This window comes from Heterodontus francisci, chromosome 1 (genome assembly GCF_036365525.1).
Source record: "Heterodontus francisci isolate sHetFra1 chromosome 1, sHetFra1.hap1, whole genome shotgun sequence".
Lineage (NCBI taxonomy): Eukaryota > Metazoa > Chordata > Chondrichthyes > Heterodontiformes > Heterodontidae > Heterodontus > Heterodontus francisci.
The window spans coordinates 201,551,636-201,569,239 of NC_090371.1; the positions used below are offsets into that span (position 1 = coordinate 201,551,636).

A 17,604-nucleotide genomic window follows, 5' to 3' on the forward strand; every position below is an offset into this window, starting at 1 on the left:
TAGTCACTCACCTCTCTGCTAAGGGAAATAGGCCCCTCCCATCATTGTACACCGCAATCAAATCTCCCCTCAGCCTCCTCTGTACCAAGGAAAACAATCCCAGCCTATGTAATCTTTCTCATTGCTGCAATTTTCCAGTCCTGGCAACATCCTCGTAAACCTCCTCTGTACCCTCTAGTGCAATTACATCCTTGCAGTAATGAGGTGACTAGAACTCCACGCGATACTCAAGTTGTGGCCTAACTAGTGTTTTGTGTAGCTCTAGCATAACCTCCCTGCTCTTATATTCTATACCTCGGCTAATAAAGGAATGTATTCCATATGCCTTTTTAATCACCTTATCAACATGTCCTGCTACCTTCAGGGATCTCTGGACATGCACGCCAAGGTCCCTCATTTCCTCTACACCTCTCAGTATACTCCCATTTATTGTGTAATCCTTTGCTTTGTTTGACCTTCCCAAATGCATTACCTCACACTTCTCGGGGTTGTATTCCATTTGCCACTTTACGGCCCACCTGAACCTGACCAGTCCATTGATATCTTCCTGCAGCCTACAGCTATCCTCCTCACTATCAACCACGTGGCCAATTTTTGTGTCGTCTGCAAACGTCTTGCTCATGCCTCCTACATTTAAGTCCAAATCGTTAATGTATACACAAATAGCAGTGGACCCAGTACTGAGCCATGCGGAACCCCACCGGAAACAGCCTTCCAGTCGCAAAAGCACCTGACAACCATTACCCTTTGTTTCCTGCCACTGAGCCAATTTTGTATCCAGCTTGCTACATTCCCCTGGATCCCATGGGCTTTTATAGTTTTAACATTCTGTCACTTGGGACATTGTCAAAAGCCTTACTAAAATCCATGTAGACCACATCAACTGCACTGCCCTCATCAATCCTCCTTGTTACCTTCTCAAAAAATTAAATCAAGTTGGTCAGACACAGTCTTCCCTTGACAAATCCATGCTGATTGTCCTTGATTATTTCATGCCTTTCTAACTGACAGCTTATCCTGTCTCTCAGAATGGATTCCAAATTGATTCCCATAATTTGCCCACTACCGAGGTTAGACTGCCTGTAACCATTCGGTCTATCCCTCATTAGGGATACAAGTTACAAGGTTAGCAATCCTCCAATCTTCCGGCTCCACACTTGCATCCAGTGAGGATTGGAAAATGATGGTCAGAGCATCCACTAATTCCTCCCTGGCTTCTTTTAACAGCCTGAGGTATATTTCATCTGGCCCTGGTGATCTATCCCCTTTCAAGGATGCTAACTCCTTAATACTTCCTCTCTCCCTCTGTTTATCACATCCAATATTTCACACTTCTCTTCCTTAACTGCAAAGCCTGTAAGGTTGGAGTCGTACCTGGCACAAAGGAACATGGTTGTGGTTGTTGGAGGTCAATCATCTGAGCTCCAGGACATCACTGCTGGAGTTCCTCAGGGTTGTGTCCTAGGCCCAACCATCTTCAGCTGCTTCATCAATGACCTTCCTTCAATCATAAAGTCAGAAGTAGGGATGTTCACTGATGATTGCACAATGTTCAGAACCATTTGCGACTCCTCAGGTACTGAAGCAGTCCGTGTAGAAATGCAGCAAGACCTGGACAGTATCCAGGCTTGGGCTGATAAGTGGCAAGTAACATTCGCACCACATAAGTGCCAGGCAATGACTATCTCAAATAAGAGAGAATCTAACCATCTCCCCTTGACATTCAATAGCATTACAATCTCTGAATCCCCCACTATAAACATCCTGGGGGGTTACCATTGACCAAAAACTGAACTGGAGTAGCCATATAAATACCATGGCTACAAGAACAGGTCAGAGGCTAGGAATCCTGCAGTGGGTAACTCACCGCCTGACTCCCCAATGCCTGTCCATCATCTACAAGGCACAAGTCAGGAGTGTGATGGAATACTCTCCACTTGCCTGGATGGGTACAGCTCCAACAACACTCAAGAAGCTCAACACCATCCAGGACAAAGCAGCCCGCTTGATTGGCACCCCATCCACAAACATTTCCTCCACCACCAAAGCACAGTGGCAGCAGTGTGTACCATCTACAAGATGCACTGCAGTAATGCACCAAGGCTCCTTAGACAGCACCTTCCAAACCCGTGACCTCTACCACCTAGAAGGACAAGGGCAGCAGATGCATGGGAACACCACCACGTGCAAGTTCCCCTCCAAGCCACACAACATCCTGACTTGGAACTGTAATGCTGTTCCTTCACTGTCGTAGGGTCAAAATCCTGGAACTTTTTTCCTAACAGCACAGTGGGTGTACCTACCCCACATGGGCTGCAGCGGTTCAAGAAGGTGGCTCGCCACCACCTTCTCATGGGCAATTAGGGATGGGCAATAAATGCTGGCCTAGCCAGTGATGCCCACATCCCATGAACGAATAAAAAAAATAAATAAGCTGAAATGGACTGAGATGAGTAGAAAATTCTTCACTCGAAGGGTTGAGAATGTTTGCAATTCTCTACTCCGAAGAGTTGTCGATGCTCAGTCATTGAGTACATTCAAGACAGGTTGTTGGGTATTAAGGGAATTAAGGAATATGGGGATAGTGAAGGAAATTGGAATTGAGGTCGAAGATCAGCCATGATCTTGTTGAATGGTGGAGCAGGCTCGAATGGTCCAATGGCCTGCTCTAGCTCCTATTTCTTAGTTTGTTATAATTATTATATTACCATCTACCACCCTCTCTCAGCTGAACAATCAGTCTTCCTTGTGTTGAAAACCACTTGGAAGAAGCACTAACAGTAGCAAGGGCACAGAATGTTCTCTATGTGGGGGACTTCAAAGTCCGTCATGAAGAGTGGTTCAGTAGCACCACTACCGACCGAGCTGGTCGACTGCTGAAGGACATTTCTGCCAGACAGAGCCTGCGGCGGGTGGTAAGAGAATCAAGACGGAAAACCTACCTGACCTCATCCTCACCAATCCACCTGTTGCAGCTGTATCTGTCAATGACAGTATTCTTTTTTTAATCATTCATGGGGTGTGAACAGCACTAGCAAAGCTAACTTTTATTGCCCATCCCTAACTGCCCTTGAGCAGATGGTGGTGAGCCACCTTTTTGAACCACTGCTGCTGTATGGGGCAGGTACAACCCCAGTGCTATTAGGGAGGGAGTTCCAGGATTTTGACCCAGCATTAGTGAAGGACCAGCGATATAATTCCAAGTCAGGATGGTGAGAGACTTGGAAGGTAACTTGCAGGTGCTGATGTTCCCATGCACCTGCTGCCCTTGTCCTCTATGCAGTCACAGGTTTGGAAGATGCCGTTGAAGACTCAGTGAGCTGCTGGATCTTACAGATAGTACACAATGCATCCATGATGCATCGGTGGTAGAGGGAATGAATGTTTAAATATGGTAGATGGGTTCCAGTCAAGCAGGCTGCTTTGCCCTGGATAGTGTCAAGCTTCTTGAGTATTGTTGGAGCTGCACTCAACCAGGCAAGTGGACGGAATTCCATCATCCTCCTGACTTCTGCTTTGTAGGTGGTGGAAAGGCTTTGAGGAGTCAGGAGGTTAGTTACTCATGACAAAATATCCAGCCTCTGATCTGCTGCTGTAGCTACAGTATTTTTGTGGCTGGTCTAGTTATATTTCTGGTCAATGATAACCCTCAGGATGTTGATGGTGGGGATTCAGCAATGGTAATGCCATTGAATGTCAAGGAGAGATAATAAGACAGATATAGCAGATGCATGGGAACACCACCACTTGCAAGTTACCCTCCAAGCCATACACCATCCTGACTTGGAACTATATCGCCGTTCCTTCACTGTCACTGGGTCAAAATCCCAGAACTCCCTTCCCAGCAGCAGAGTGGGTGCACCTACACGCCAAGGACTGCAGCTGTTCAAGAAGGCAGCCCACCACCACCTTCTCAAGGGCAATTAGGGATGGTTAATAAAAGCCGGTCTAGCCAGTGAAGCCCACATCCCATGAACCAATCAAAAGAAATCATAAGGTTGAGACTAGTAATGCAGAAAAGCAAGGAACAAAATAAGGTAGAATGTCGAGATTGGAAGAGGGCTAATTTCAACGTGATGAGAAGGGATCCAGCCAGGGTAGAATGGAACCAAAGACTGACAAGCAAAACTGTAACAGAACATTGGGTGACCTTTAAGGAAGGGTACAGGCTAGAAACATTCCAATTAGGGTGAAATGTAGAGGAAAGAAGAACAGGGCTCCTTGGATGACAAAGGAGTTAGAGATCATGGCAAAACAAAAAAAAGAGGGTATATGATGCATGTCAGGTGAAGACATCAAGTGCGAAACAGGCCTTATACAATAAGTTGAGAGAGGGAGGAGAAGAAGAAAATAAGACTGACAAAGAGAGAATATGAAAATTGAATGGCAGTCAACGTAAAAGGGACCCAAAGATCTTCTATGAGCATGTAAATAGTCAGGTTGAGTGGGGCCTATTAGGGACAAAAAGGGTAATATATGCTTTGAGGCACATGGCAAGGATAATATACTTTGTGAATATTTTGTGTCAGTGTTCACTAAGAACATGGAAGCTGACAAAATATCAGCAGAAGCAGAGAGAGTACAGGTAATGGACAGGATAAAAATTGAGAGGAAAGAGATCCTACAAAGGCTGGCTATGCTGAGGATAGATAAGTCATCTGGTTTGGATGGCTAGCATCCCAGGTTGCTGAAGGAAGTGTGAATGGAGATAGCAGAAGGGCTTTCCATAATCTTGCAATCTTCCCTGGATACTGGGGAAGAGCCAGAGGATTGCAGAGTGGCAAATATGACACCATTATTCAAGAAAGAGTGTAAGGACATCCTGGTAACTACAGAAATAAAAACAGAAAGTGCTGGAAATACTCTGCAGGTTTAGCAGCATCACAGATCTCTGATGATACCAGTCCTAGGAGCATAGAAACATAACAGCAGGAGTTGGCCATTCAGCCCATCGACTCTGCTCCGCTATTCAATATGATCATGGCTGATCATCCACTTCGATGCCTTTTTCCCACACTATTCCCATATCCCTTTATGTCATTGGTATTCAGAAATCTGTCAATCTCTGCTTTAAACATACTCAATGACTGAGCTTCCACAGCTCTCTGGGGTAGAGATTTCCAAAGATTCACAACTCTCCGAGTAAAGAAATTTCTCATCTCTGTCCTAAGTGGCTTTCCCCTTAGTTTGAAATTGTGTCCCATGATTCAAGACTCCCCCAATCAGGGGAAACATCTTACCTGCATCTACCCTGCCGATCCTTTTAAGTATTTTATAAGTTTCAATGCGATCACCTCTCATTCTTCGCAACTCTAGAGAATACAGGCCCAGTTTCCCCAATTTCTCTTCATAGGACAGCACCGTCACCCCGGGAACAAGTCTGGTGAACCTTTGTTGCATTCCCTCTAATGCAATAACATCCTTCCTAAGGTAAGGGGACCAAAACTGCGCACAGTACTCCAGGTGCAGTATAACCAAGGTTCTATACAATTGAAGCAATTCACTACTCCTGTACTCAAATCCTCTTGCGATAAAGGCTAACATACCATTAGCCTTCTTAATTGCTTGCTGCACCTGTATGTTAGCTTTCAGTGACTTATTGATGAGGACACCCAGGTCCCTTTGTACATCTACACTTTCTAATCTCTTACCATTTAAGAAATACTTCGCACATTTGTTTCTCCTACCAAAGTGGATAACCTCACATTTTCCACATTATATTCCATCTGCCACGTTCTTGCCCAGTCACTAAATCTGTCCAAATCCCCTTGAAGCAGCTTTGCATCTTCCTCACAAGCCACATTCCCACCGAGCTTTGTGTCATCTTCGAATTTGGAAATATTACATTTGGTCCCCACATCCAAATCATTGATATATATTGTGAACAACTGGGGCCCAAGTACTGATCCTTGCGGTACCCCACTAGTCACAGCCTGCCAACGCGAGAATGACCCATTTATTCCTACTCTCTGTTTTCTGCCTGTTAACCAATCTTTAATCCATGCCAGTATATTACCTCCTATCTCATGTACTTTAATTTTGCTAACCAACCTCCTGTGGGGGATTTTATCAAAAGCCTTCTGAAAATCCAAGTATACTACGTCCACCAATTCCCCTTTATTAATTCTGTTAGTAACATCCTCAAAAAACTCCAACAGTTTCGTCAGACATGATTTCCCATTCATAAATCCATGTTGACTGTGCCCAATCAGATCATTATTATCCAAGTGTCCATTTATCAAATCCTTTAGAATAGATTCCAACATTTTCCCTCCTACTGATGTACGGCTAACTGGTCTGTAGTTCCCGGTTTTCTCTTTCCCTCCCTTCGTAAATAGTGGGGTGACATTTGCTACCTTCCAATCTGCAGGAACCATTCAGAATCTATAGAATTTTGGAAGATGATCACCAATGCATCCACTATCTCCATAGCTACCTCTTTCAGCACTCTGGGATGTAGAATATTAAGTCCTGGGGACTTATCAACCTTCAGCCCCATTAATTTCTCCAATACAACCTTCTTACTAATACTAATTTCCTTCAATTCCTCATTCTCCTTAGTCCCTCGGATCTCTAATTCTGGGAGATTTCTTGTATCTTCCTCAATGAAGAGACACAAAGTAATCATTTAGCTTCTCTGCCATTTCTCTATTCCCCATTATACATTCTCCTGACTCTGCCTGTAATGGATCCACATTTGTCTTTGCCAAACGTTTCCTTTTTACATACCTATTGAAGCTTTTACAGCCTGTTTTTATGTTTTGAGTATTTCCAGTACTTCCTGTTTTTATTTCAGATTTCCAGCATCCCCAGTCTTTTGCTTTTATCTTAGCAAATACAGATCAGTTAGTTTAACATCAGTGGTTAGGTTTTAGAAACAATAATCAGGGAAAATATCAACAGATACTCAAAGAGGTTGGAGTTAATTAAGGATAGCCATCATGGAAATGTAAAAGGCAGATCATGCTTGACGAATGTACTTGAATTTTTTGATGAAGTAACAGAGAAGGTTGATGAAAAGAATGCGGTGGGTGTTGTTTATATGGACTTTAAGAAAGCATTTGATAAGGTATCACATATAAGGCTGGTTAAAAAAAAAACTGAGGCTCATGGAATAGGAAGGTCAGTGTCCAACTGGATAAAAAATTGGCTTAAGGACAGAAAACAGCAAGTCACAGTTGATGGCTGTTTTTCAGACTGGAGGATGGTAGACAGTGGTATTTGCCAAGGGTCAGTGCTGGGACCACTGCTTTTTGCTATATATAAATTACTTGGATCTTGGAATACAGAGTAGAATCTCAAAATTTGCCGATGACCCCAAACTTGGAGTTGCAGCAAGCAGTGAGGATGATATGAACTGCCTGCAACAGGACACAGATGGGCTTGCGGAGTGGGCGGAGAGGTGGCTGATGGAATTTAATACTGACAAGTGTGAGGTGATGCATTTTGGAAGAAGGAACTGGGAGGGGCAATATATACTTAATGGCACAGTTCCAAAGAGTGTGCAGGAACAGAGGGACCTGGGAGTGCATATGCATAGATCTTTGAAGATGGCAGGACCTATTGAAAGAGTGGTTTGTAAAGCATATGGGATCTTGGGCTTCATAAATAGAGGCATTGAGTACAAAAGCAGGGAAGTTATGCTGAACCTTTATAAGTAGTCAGATTAGACTCCAACTGGAGCATTGAATCCAGTTCTGGTCACCACACTTCAGAAAGGATGGGAGGGTCCTTGAGAGGGTGGAGAGGAGAATTACCAGAAATGTTCAATGTTAGCTACAAGGTTAGGTTGGAAAAGCTGGGTTTGTTCTCTTTACAGTAAAGGAGATTGAAGGGAGATTTAATCGAAGTGTACAAGATTATTACAGGCTTAGATAAGTTAGACAAGGAAAAACTGTTCCCATCAACAAAGGGTAAAAGGACTAGGGTCATAGATTGAAAGTTTAGGGCAAGAGATGCCAGGGGAATATGAGGAAGCACGTTTTTACCCAGCAGATGGTAATGGCATGGAACACACTGCCCACAAGGGTGGTGGAGACAATCAATGACTTTAAGAGGAAGTTGGATGGCCACCTGAGAGAAATAGACTTGCAGGGCTATGGGGAGCGAGCTAGGGAGTGGGAGTGACTGCATAGCTATGTGGACTGACTGGCTTCCTTCTATGTCATAAATGCCTCTATGACTCCATAACTTTCCATTTAACATTTTGTTCTTACACTACAAGGTGTTGCTTTAAACATATGTATAATTGGTGAACATTACTAACATGAGAAATGAAATTAATATTTTACCAAGAATCAAATTGTTCATGTTGGTATAACATAACTGATGTTCATATTTAATCACTGTGCATATTTTAGTCCAATAAAATTCAGTGATTAAATAAAGGATTGCATTACTAGAACACAGTAAATGTGTTCTTCTTGTAATCCTCACTTGTGAGGATTACAAAAAGAACAAATGCAACATTTATGTTTCATAACTCTTAATACCCTAAGTAGCAGGAAGTATCATAGCTACCAACATGTATGAAGGAAAAATATATCTCTTTGTGTATTTTTTTAATTAGCACTGGAATTACCGCTGCCAGACCGATCTAGAATTCTCATCTCTCTCACAGAGAGTCGGCCTGTGCTGAAGTCATCTTCTGACACCCTAGCCCTGAAATTCCACAGGGGGTACTCCTGATCCCCCACAATAACTTTGGCGGAATATCCAAATATAAGAACAGGAACATTCAGTCCCTTGAGTTTATTCCATTGTACATGGTCTGATTGAAACGTATACAATTCTGGTGAATTTTCACCGCATTACCGCCAAGGGCAATGCATAAATTTCGAAAACAGTTGTTTACATGATTTCCTTAGTCTTTCCTGCTGACCTCCACCTGGGAGATCCGGAAAGCCCTCACAGAACTTCCAGGCCCATATTTTGAAGGTGAACAAACAACAGAAGAAAAAACAAATTTATTTGTAAGTTCTGAAGAATTAAGAGAAATAAAATCATACAGGCCAACATGGTAATTCAATAGCCATTGCAAGTTAGTCACTGTGAGTACAGCATCATCATAACTCAGGATTATCACAAGACAAAGGCCAGAATTTTACCTTAGACAGACGGGACTTCGCCACGGACGTAAAAGTCAGTGGTGAACCCGCTTCTATCTAGCCCGGGAACCCATCCCGCATTTTACGAGTCCATGGGTTTTAATTGTCCCGAGATGGGACTTCCACCCAATTGAGGGAGGAGGTCCAGCCTCATTGAACTGCCAGCCAATCATCGGGCCAGCAGCTCTTAATCCCAGCAGTGCCACCGGGAGCGGTGGCCACTGCTGGGACTGCAGCCCAGCCGATGACATGGAGCCAGACTGCAGGTAAGTTGGGCATGCCTCGCCAGGGGGCTCAGTCATGTCCTGGTGAGGAAAGAGTGGTGGTTTGGGGGGGGTGGGGGGGCATCTTGGGTCCCGGGGGTGGGTTGGGAGGTGGGGGCAGCCCTCAATCAGGCACCCTGTACCCGATTGTCATGGCACCCCCCCCACCCCAACCCCACGGAAAGGCCGGCAGCCATCGCTGGGCGGCCTTTCCATCCCCAGAAAGCCTGCTTGCCATGCGTAAAATACCTTAAGGGCTTTGACTGGCCTGGGGCAGGCGGGCCATTTTTCAACCCCCTCGCCTGACCGCCATAAAGTTGGCCGGAGGCGGGAGTGGGTCAAGAAGGCCTACCGGAGCCTCCTGCTCAATTTTGTGCCGCCACCATCCGGCTCGCTGTGGTAACATAAAATTCCGGCCAAAAAGTGGGGGTAAGAGGTAGAATAATTTTTTTATACACAGAAGTTGGCCACTGGCATTTCCAACCATGTTTCTCTAAACTTCTAAACTTGCACAATAAAATATGAACACTACAACTAAACTGCCTAAATTTTCCAGTATCTATCTAGAATAAATAAAGCCAAACTCATGTTGCTGTCTTCTGGGCTTTATTCACTGACTTGTGGTGGAAAACCAAGTCTGCGTACACATAAGTTCAACTGCATGCATAGGGACAGCTCTGCAATCAGAAGGTGTTTTTTCCTGTTAAGTGAATAGCAACCAAGACTTGAACAGAGGACTCTAGTTTAGTTTGGTATTTTCAGGGATGCCAAACACAATCTGTAGAACAGCTCTTCAATTTTGAAGCAACATTGCAAGCCAACAGGATTGATTAAATCTTCCACTTCAATAATCCTAGAAAGGATACCTCCTTAGATTTGGAACTCTTTTCCTGGACTGTTTGGGGAAGAACTAAAACCAATTTTTGCATCTTCCATTTTTTCTGGCACCATAATAGAATCTTCACCTTCCTCAGATGTCAATTGATCAAGGATATCATATGCCAGTTTATATATCTCCTCATTTTCATGCAGTTGTAATTGTTCAATCATTTGCAAACCTCCACACTCTTCAATCGAGTTTGCTATCAGTTCTGTCTTATCATTTGCTGTATTGAGGATATTACTTAATCCATCCAGCACCACTATAATTATCTGAGGGTCCAGCAGTGTAAGCAGCCTGCAGAATGGAACTACTGCATTCTGGTTAATCAGGTAGTCAATCTGATCTTTCCTGCCAGAATTAGCTAAATTGGCTATGACCCAGGCAGTTTCTTTCTGAGTAGCATAATCCCCATTTTCCATGAGGTTTACAATCATAGGAACAAGGTTAGCACTGATCACTGCCTGTTCCTGCTGCTGGTTCCCAGCAGTGACATTGGAGAGAAACCATACAGCATCCTTGTTGATTTTCACATTAGGATGAGTTAACAATGCTGGGAAATGAGAAAGAGCTCCACAGTTCAAGACCACTTGTGCTTGTTCATCAGTACCAGTTACAATATTTCCTACTGCTCGCAATGATGCCGTCTGAATATTGACCTCCTGACGGCTAAAAAGAGGCACCAAATGGGGAACTATTCCTGAATCTATAACCATCTGGATCTGCTCATCTTCAGCATCTGTTATGTAGGATAAGGCCAAAACAGTGTCTATTAAGATATGAATATCATCATGGTGAATAAGAACACACAGAGCTGGAAGAATCTCCTGAACAGTTTCCTTTGGCAGGGGAGGGTCTTTCTGACGGCAGAGATTAACAATTACCCATGTGACAGTGCAAAGGATAGTCATAGGGACTGAAGCATTGATAAAAGACAGCACAGGCTTTATCATACCTAGACTAATGACATAATCTCTACATTTAGGTCCATCAGCTATGATGTTACCTAAAGCCAAAAGTGCTTGTTCACACACATCCTGATGTGGACAACTTAGCAGTCTTAACAAGAGAGGGACAGCATTTGATTTAATCACAGCCTCTGTATGTTCTGAAGGACCGTAAGCAATGTTTGCTAAAGCCCACACTGCTTCTAACTGCAAATGAGGATTATGGTCCTGTTCTAGACAGCGCATAAGAATTGGAAAAATGCCAGAGTTGACTAAATCACCTATTGGAGGAGCATAATCACTGGACACTAACTCTCTCACAGCTTGCACTCCGCCAAGTTGAATTTCCTGGTTTTCACTAGTTGCATTTTTTACTATTTCTTCTAATGATGCATTTTGCACTTTGATATCACCATCAGGATCAGTTTCTTCATTTCCTACTAGTACGTTCCTGCGCTTTAAGTAGTGTTCATCCCTTTTGATTTTTCTTAGTTCAACAACGATCTCATTTTGTTGTCGTCTCACAGTCTCCAGATCCCGCCCTTTTTTCTTGAAATTCTTTATCCTTTGATTATCCAACTTGTTATCTGCCATATCCATTGCTTCTTGGGAAAAAGGACTTGTATTTAAAAGGAAAGTCAAAGATTCAGTGATTGCAGATCTCGTATCCAATGTTTCCTCACCTTTATACTCAGAAATGGACCACTCATTATAACTTCTAAATGGAGTAGATCTGAATTACAAATTTTCTAAGACCATATGACTATGAGGATTACAAAAACACAGTGCCTGTTTACGCACCGGGCTCCCTTTTACTTACTATCTGTGACTGAGTGCAATGTGTCATCACACCAGTATTATGACAGGGTCCAAACCAAACCTCCCAGCCAATCAAATTTTAATATTCAAATAAGGTTTCAGTAAATAAATGTAGTTAATACTCTAGGTTTAACAATTATTTCAGCATATCTAAGTGCAAAAAACAACCAACCAGCTAATCTTATAAATTTATGTTGACCTCTTGTTTATATTACAAACCCAGACTGGCAGTTGACCTGAGTAGATAATTTTCCTCTGCTATCTCACCTGAAATCGGGTGGGGATAGCAGAGGAAAAAGGGGCACCTGTGGGCAGTGAGGCCCAACATTGCATTGTTGCCTAAACCTCTATTTCCCTCTCCCTGCCCCTGCAGGACTGCCACCGGCCACCCTTTCCCCTCCCCTGCCGAGTCAAATGCTGGTGAAGAGAGGGCAAGGCTGGGTTTACTGCCCATTTCCCTCTTGTCCACTTCAGTTCCCTCCTCTCCCCAGGAATGCCAAGTGAAGCCTGGTGGTTAGTCCAAGGTAGTGGTAGGAATGGCCGTGCATGTTGCAAATAAATCTCTTTGATTTAGCCTTCTAGCACTTACCTGTTAAAGCACTCAGTGAGTTTCATTGAAGTCTTTGGGTCTCTTTTGCCTTTTTTACATGTCTCCTGTCTCTTCTGGTGTTGCAACAGTGCAGCACTGTGGAACCGCCTAGATATTCCTGTTAGCTGCTGGTAGAAGCCCATTTGTTGGCATAAATCCTGCCAGAAGCCTGCGGTGAATGCCTAATAACCCCTAATGCAGAACTGGACAGGATAGTGGTGGTGTTGGGTGGAAGGCCCAAGTTTCCTCCTCCAATCCTATTGGGTAGGGATTAGGAACATGGCACCCAATTGAGCCATTGAGACATCTTGTAGATGCTATCCTTGTAACTGGTTACTCTGTTCAAACAAACCATGAACATATGTCTCGACAAGATGCAGGAATCATGCACTGATACAAACTATTGCTATCATTTACTTATGAGCATTTTGCTGAAAATTGTGCACTTTCTACATATTGAGAAAATGAAAAGCCCTTTACCATTGATGGATTGTAATCAGATAATTTCGTCTTCATGCGTGTGCAGTCAACTCAATACATGTACCATACCCAATCATCAGGAAGCTATTAGTGGTTATAAGGGAGAAACTGATGTCGATGTGTCAAGTTGGATTTGACTCTTCTTCAGAACTGAAAGAAGCTAAAAATGTGATGGGCTTTATGCAATTGAAAGGGGGGAGTGGAAAGAAGAACAAAAAGAAAGGTCTGTAATAGGGTAAAGGATGAGAGAGATTAAATGACCAAGATGTCATGGAACAAAAGGCAAAGGGAGTGGTAATAGTTGTAGTAAAAGACAAACCATTTGTCCAGAGAGATTGTTAATGGCAGAATAATGAACAGCTCTGTCCAAAAGCAAAAACATGAAAAACAAGTTTAAGACCAGCACATGGTTAAAAAAAATCAAAATAGGGGTCATGGACTGACATTGTTGAACTCAATGTTGAGTCCAGAAGGCTGTAAGGTGCCGAATTCGAACACTGCAGCAGGCCGAGGACAGTAATGTTGCGTGAGAGCAAGGTGGTGAATTAAAATGGCAAGCAACCGGAAGCTCAGGGTCATAATAGCGAACAGAGTGGAGGTGTTCCGCAAAGCGGTCACCCAATCTGCATTTGGTCCCCCCAGTGTAGAGGAGACCGCATTGTGAGCAGCGAACACTAAACTGATAGAATTGCAAGTGAATCGCTGCTTCACCTGGAAGGAATGTTTGTGGCCTTGGATGGTGAGGAGAGGAAGTAAAAGGACAGATGTTACAACTCCTGTGACTGCATGAGAATGTGCTGTGGGAAGGGAACGAGGTGTCAGGGATGATGGTGGAATGGACCAGTGTGTCGTGGAGAAACGGTCCTTTCAGAACGCTGACAGGGGAGGAGAGGAGAAGATTTGTTTTGGTGGTGATATTATGCTGGAGGTGGTGGAAATGGCAGAGGATAATCCTTTGGATGTGGAGGCTGGTGGGGTGGAAAGTGAAGACAAGGGGAACCCTATTGCAGTTCTGGGAGGGAGGGGAAGGGATGAGATCTGCAGTGTAGAAAATGGGCCAGACACGGTCGAGGGCCCTGTCAACCACAATGATTGGTGGGGGGGAGGGGAATCCTCAGTAGAGGGAAAAGGAAGACATATCAGAAGCACTGTTGTGGAAAGTTGCATCATCAGAACAGATGTGACAAAGACAGAGAAACTGGGAGAATGGAATGGAGTCCTTACAGGAGGCAGGGTATGAGGAAGTGTAGTCGAGGTAGCTGTGGGAGTCGGTGGGCTTAATTGAATATTAGTAGACAGCCTATCTCCAGAAATGGAGACAGAGAAGTTGAGGAAGGAAAGGTAAGTATCAGAGATGGACCATGTGAAGGTAAGAGAAGGGTGGAAATTGGAAGCAAAGTTGAAGTTCCAGTTGAAGCAGCCATTTACTTGTACTTCTTTCAATTTAGTATACTGTATTCACTGCTCACAATGCGGCCTCCTCTACACTGGGAGATCAAATGCAGATTGTAACCTCTCAGTCCATAAACATGACCCAAGAATCTGGTTGCTTGCCTTTTTAATTCACCACATTGCTCTCATGCCCACATTTCTGTCTTTGGCCTGCTGCAGTGTTCCAGTGAAGCTGAGCGCAAGCTCAAGGAACAACACCTCATCTTCCAATTAGGCACTTTACAGCCTTCTGGACTCAACATTGAGTCCAACAATTTCAGACCATGACCCCCATTTTGGTTGTTTTTTTTTAAACCATGTGCTAGTCTTAAAACTTGTTTTCCCATGTTTTTGCTTTCAGACACAGCTGTTCACTATTTTGCCATTAACACTCTCTCTGGACAAATGGTTTGTCTTTTACTACAATTATTACCACTCGCTTTGCCTTTTGTTCTCGACACCTTTGTCATTTAACCTCTCCTGCCCTCTACCCTATCATAGACCTTCCCTTTTGTTCTTCCTCCCCCTCCCCCCATCAATGGAATAAAACCCATCACATTTCTAGCTTCTTTCAGTTCTGAAGATGAGTCATAGCTGACTTGAAATGTCAACTGTTTCCCTCTTCACAGCTGCTGGCAGACCTGCTGAGTATTTCGAGTACTTTGTTTTTATTTCAGATTTCCAGCATCCGTAGTATTTTGCTTTTATTTCAGTGGTTACATGATTTTGGTGTCCTTCACCAGTACCTCTGCAATCTTGTGGAATTGCCCACGCATGAACCCTTAGGAAGGGTGCATTAGTCACTATTGAAAACAGGCAGACATTGGGATAGAAATATAATGGACGGCTGGTGATTGAAAACCGTAGGGGCACAGAGGCCCAACTATTTCCCCTTTGATGCCCAAGGTGCAGCTGATGCAATATTCAGGCAGGCTTGTAAATGTGTAAGCAGCCTGCTGGAGGCTGCTCAAAAAATCTTCCACAAAATGTTGAGCTTTTATTTTTGTTGCAAACGTCCTCTAATCAGCTCCGGCCCACTGCCAGCCCATTCAAGGTCCTCTTTGATATCGCCTACCTTCCCAGTCCCAAATGCAACCTGCTGGACATTTGGTGTCTGCAGTTCACTGAAAGCATTTAAATAAAGCCCAAACCCAAATTTTGTTCAGGCCTTTCATTGGCATGAACAGGCAGGCGGAGTGATTGCTCCAACCACTTCATACCTGTTTTGGGTGAAAGTCAATTTTTTCAGCCACTGTGTCTTGACAAATAGCTAGAAACAAAATTAATTCCTGCTGCCTGTAAAGACCCACCTGCTAAAATAATTACTGGCTGCTTTCACTTTTACAGCTGCTAGACACCAGTTAAATGATATTAACAGTTCTTTTAAATTGTCATTCAAGATTACACAGACCTCAGCCAGCTGAACCTCTGTATACACGACACCTCTGACAGACCTAAACACAGTATAAACATATAAAAAATCTTCTTCTTCTTTGGCCTCCTTATCTCGAGAGACAATGGATAAGCGCCTGGAGATGGTCAGTGGTTTGTGAAGCAGTGCCTGGAGTGGCTATAAAGGCCAATTCTAGAGTGACAGGCTCTTCCACAGGTGCTGCAGAGAAATTTGATTGTCGGGGCTGTTACACAGATGGCTCTCCCCTTGCGCCTCTGTCTTTTTTCCTGCCAACTACTAAGTCTCTTCGACTCGCCACACTTTAGCCCCGTCTTTATGGCTGCCCGCCAGCTCTGGCGAACGGCGGCATCTGACTCCCACGACTTGTGATCAATGTCACAGGATTTCATGTCGCATTTGCAGACGTCTTTAAAGCGGAGACATGGACGCCCGGTGGGTCTGATGCCAGTGGCGAGCTCGCTGTACAATGTGTCTTTGGGGATCCTGCCATCTTCCATGCGGCTCACATGGCCAAGCCATCTCAAGCGCCGCTGACTCAGTAGGGTGTACAAGCTGGGGATGTTGGCCGCCTCGAGGACTTCTGTGTTGGAGATACGGTCCTGCCACCTGATGCCAAGTATTCTCCGGAGGCAGCGAAGATGGAATGAATTGAGACGTCGCTCTTGGCTGACATACGTTGTCCAGGCCTCGCTGCCATAGAGCAAGGTACTGAGGACACAAGCCTGATACACTCGGACTTTTGTGTTCCGTGTCAGTGCGCCATTTTCTCACACTCTCTTGGCCAGTCTGGACATAGCAGTGGAAGCCTTTCCCATGCGCTTGCTGATTTCTGCATCTAGAGACAGGTTACTGGTGATAGTTGAGCCTAGGTAGGTGAACTCTTGAACCACTTCCAGAGCGTGGTCGCCAATATTGATGGATGGGGCATTTCTGACGTCCTGCCCCATGATGTTTGTTTTCTTGAGGCTGATGGTTAGGCCAAATTCATTGCAGGCAGCCGCAAACCTGTCGATGAGTCTCTGCAGACACTCTTCAGTGTGAGATGTTAAAGCAGCATCGTCAGCAAAGAGGAGTTCCCTGATGAGGACTTTCCGTACTTTGGTCTTCGCTCTTAGATGGGCAAGGTTGAACAACCTGCCCCCTGATCTTGTGTGGAGGAAAATTCCTTCTTCAGAGGACTTGAACGCATGTGAAAGCAGCAGGGAGAAGAAAATCCCAAAAAGTGTGGGTGCGAGAACACAGTCCTGTTTCACACCACTCAGGATAGGAAAGGGCTCTGATGATAACAGACAGGAAAAGGCCTGCTGTTCCATCCAGCCGGTCCCGTATAGTTCTGACGCCATGTACATCATAAAACATATTCTCTGCGCCCTGTCTGCAAGCCATGTAATCTCCTGGGGGAGGTGAGAAAGCAGATAAGAACAATTAGGAGGAAATTGCAAAATTCCTCACCAACCTGGTTCAGCAATCAAAAGTTAGTCCAGGAGACCACTCTACCCCTGGTTAATGTTACCAAGTATGAACCTCTTGTACAAGCAGATCTTCCCCCAACAAGAATGAAAATTTTGCGTCACTTCAGTTGATGGACACACAAGACTGGAGGGTTAAGCATGGAGGCCATTGTGCCCAATTGCAATGCTCCAGGTTCATGAATGATTAATTTTAAATCACTGG

The 17,604-nt window shown here is 44.2% G+C and overlaps 1 protein-coding gene and 1 pseudogene across 1 annotated transcript in view; both read right to left on the minus strand.

The window, feature by feature from the left end:
* Nucleotides 1-17,604, minus strand: part of ablim2 (actin binding LIM protein family, member 2) — a 444,286-nt gene that overhangs the window by 265,310 nt on the left and 161,372 nt on the right. The window lies entirely within an intron of this gene.
* LOC137362795 (importin subunit alpha-3 pseudogene) lies at nucleotides 10,241-11,791 on the minus strand (annotated as a pseudogene).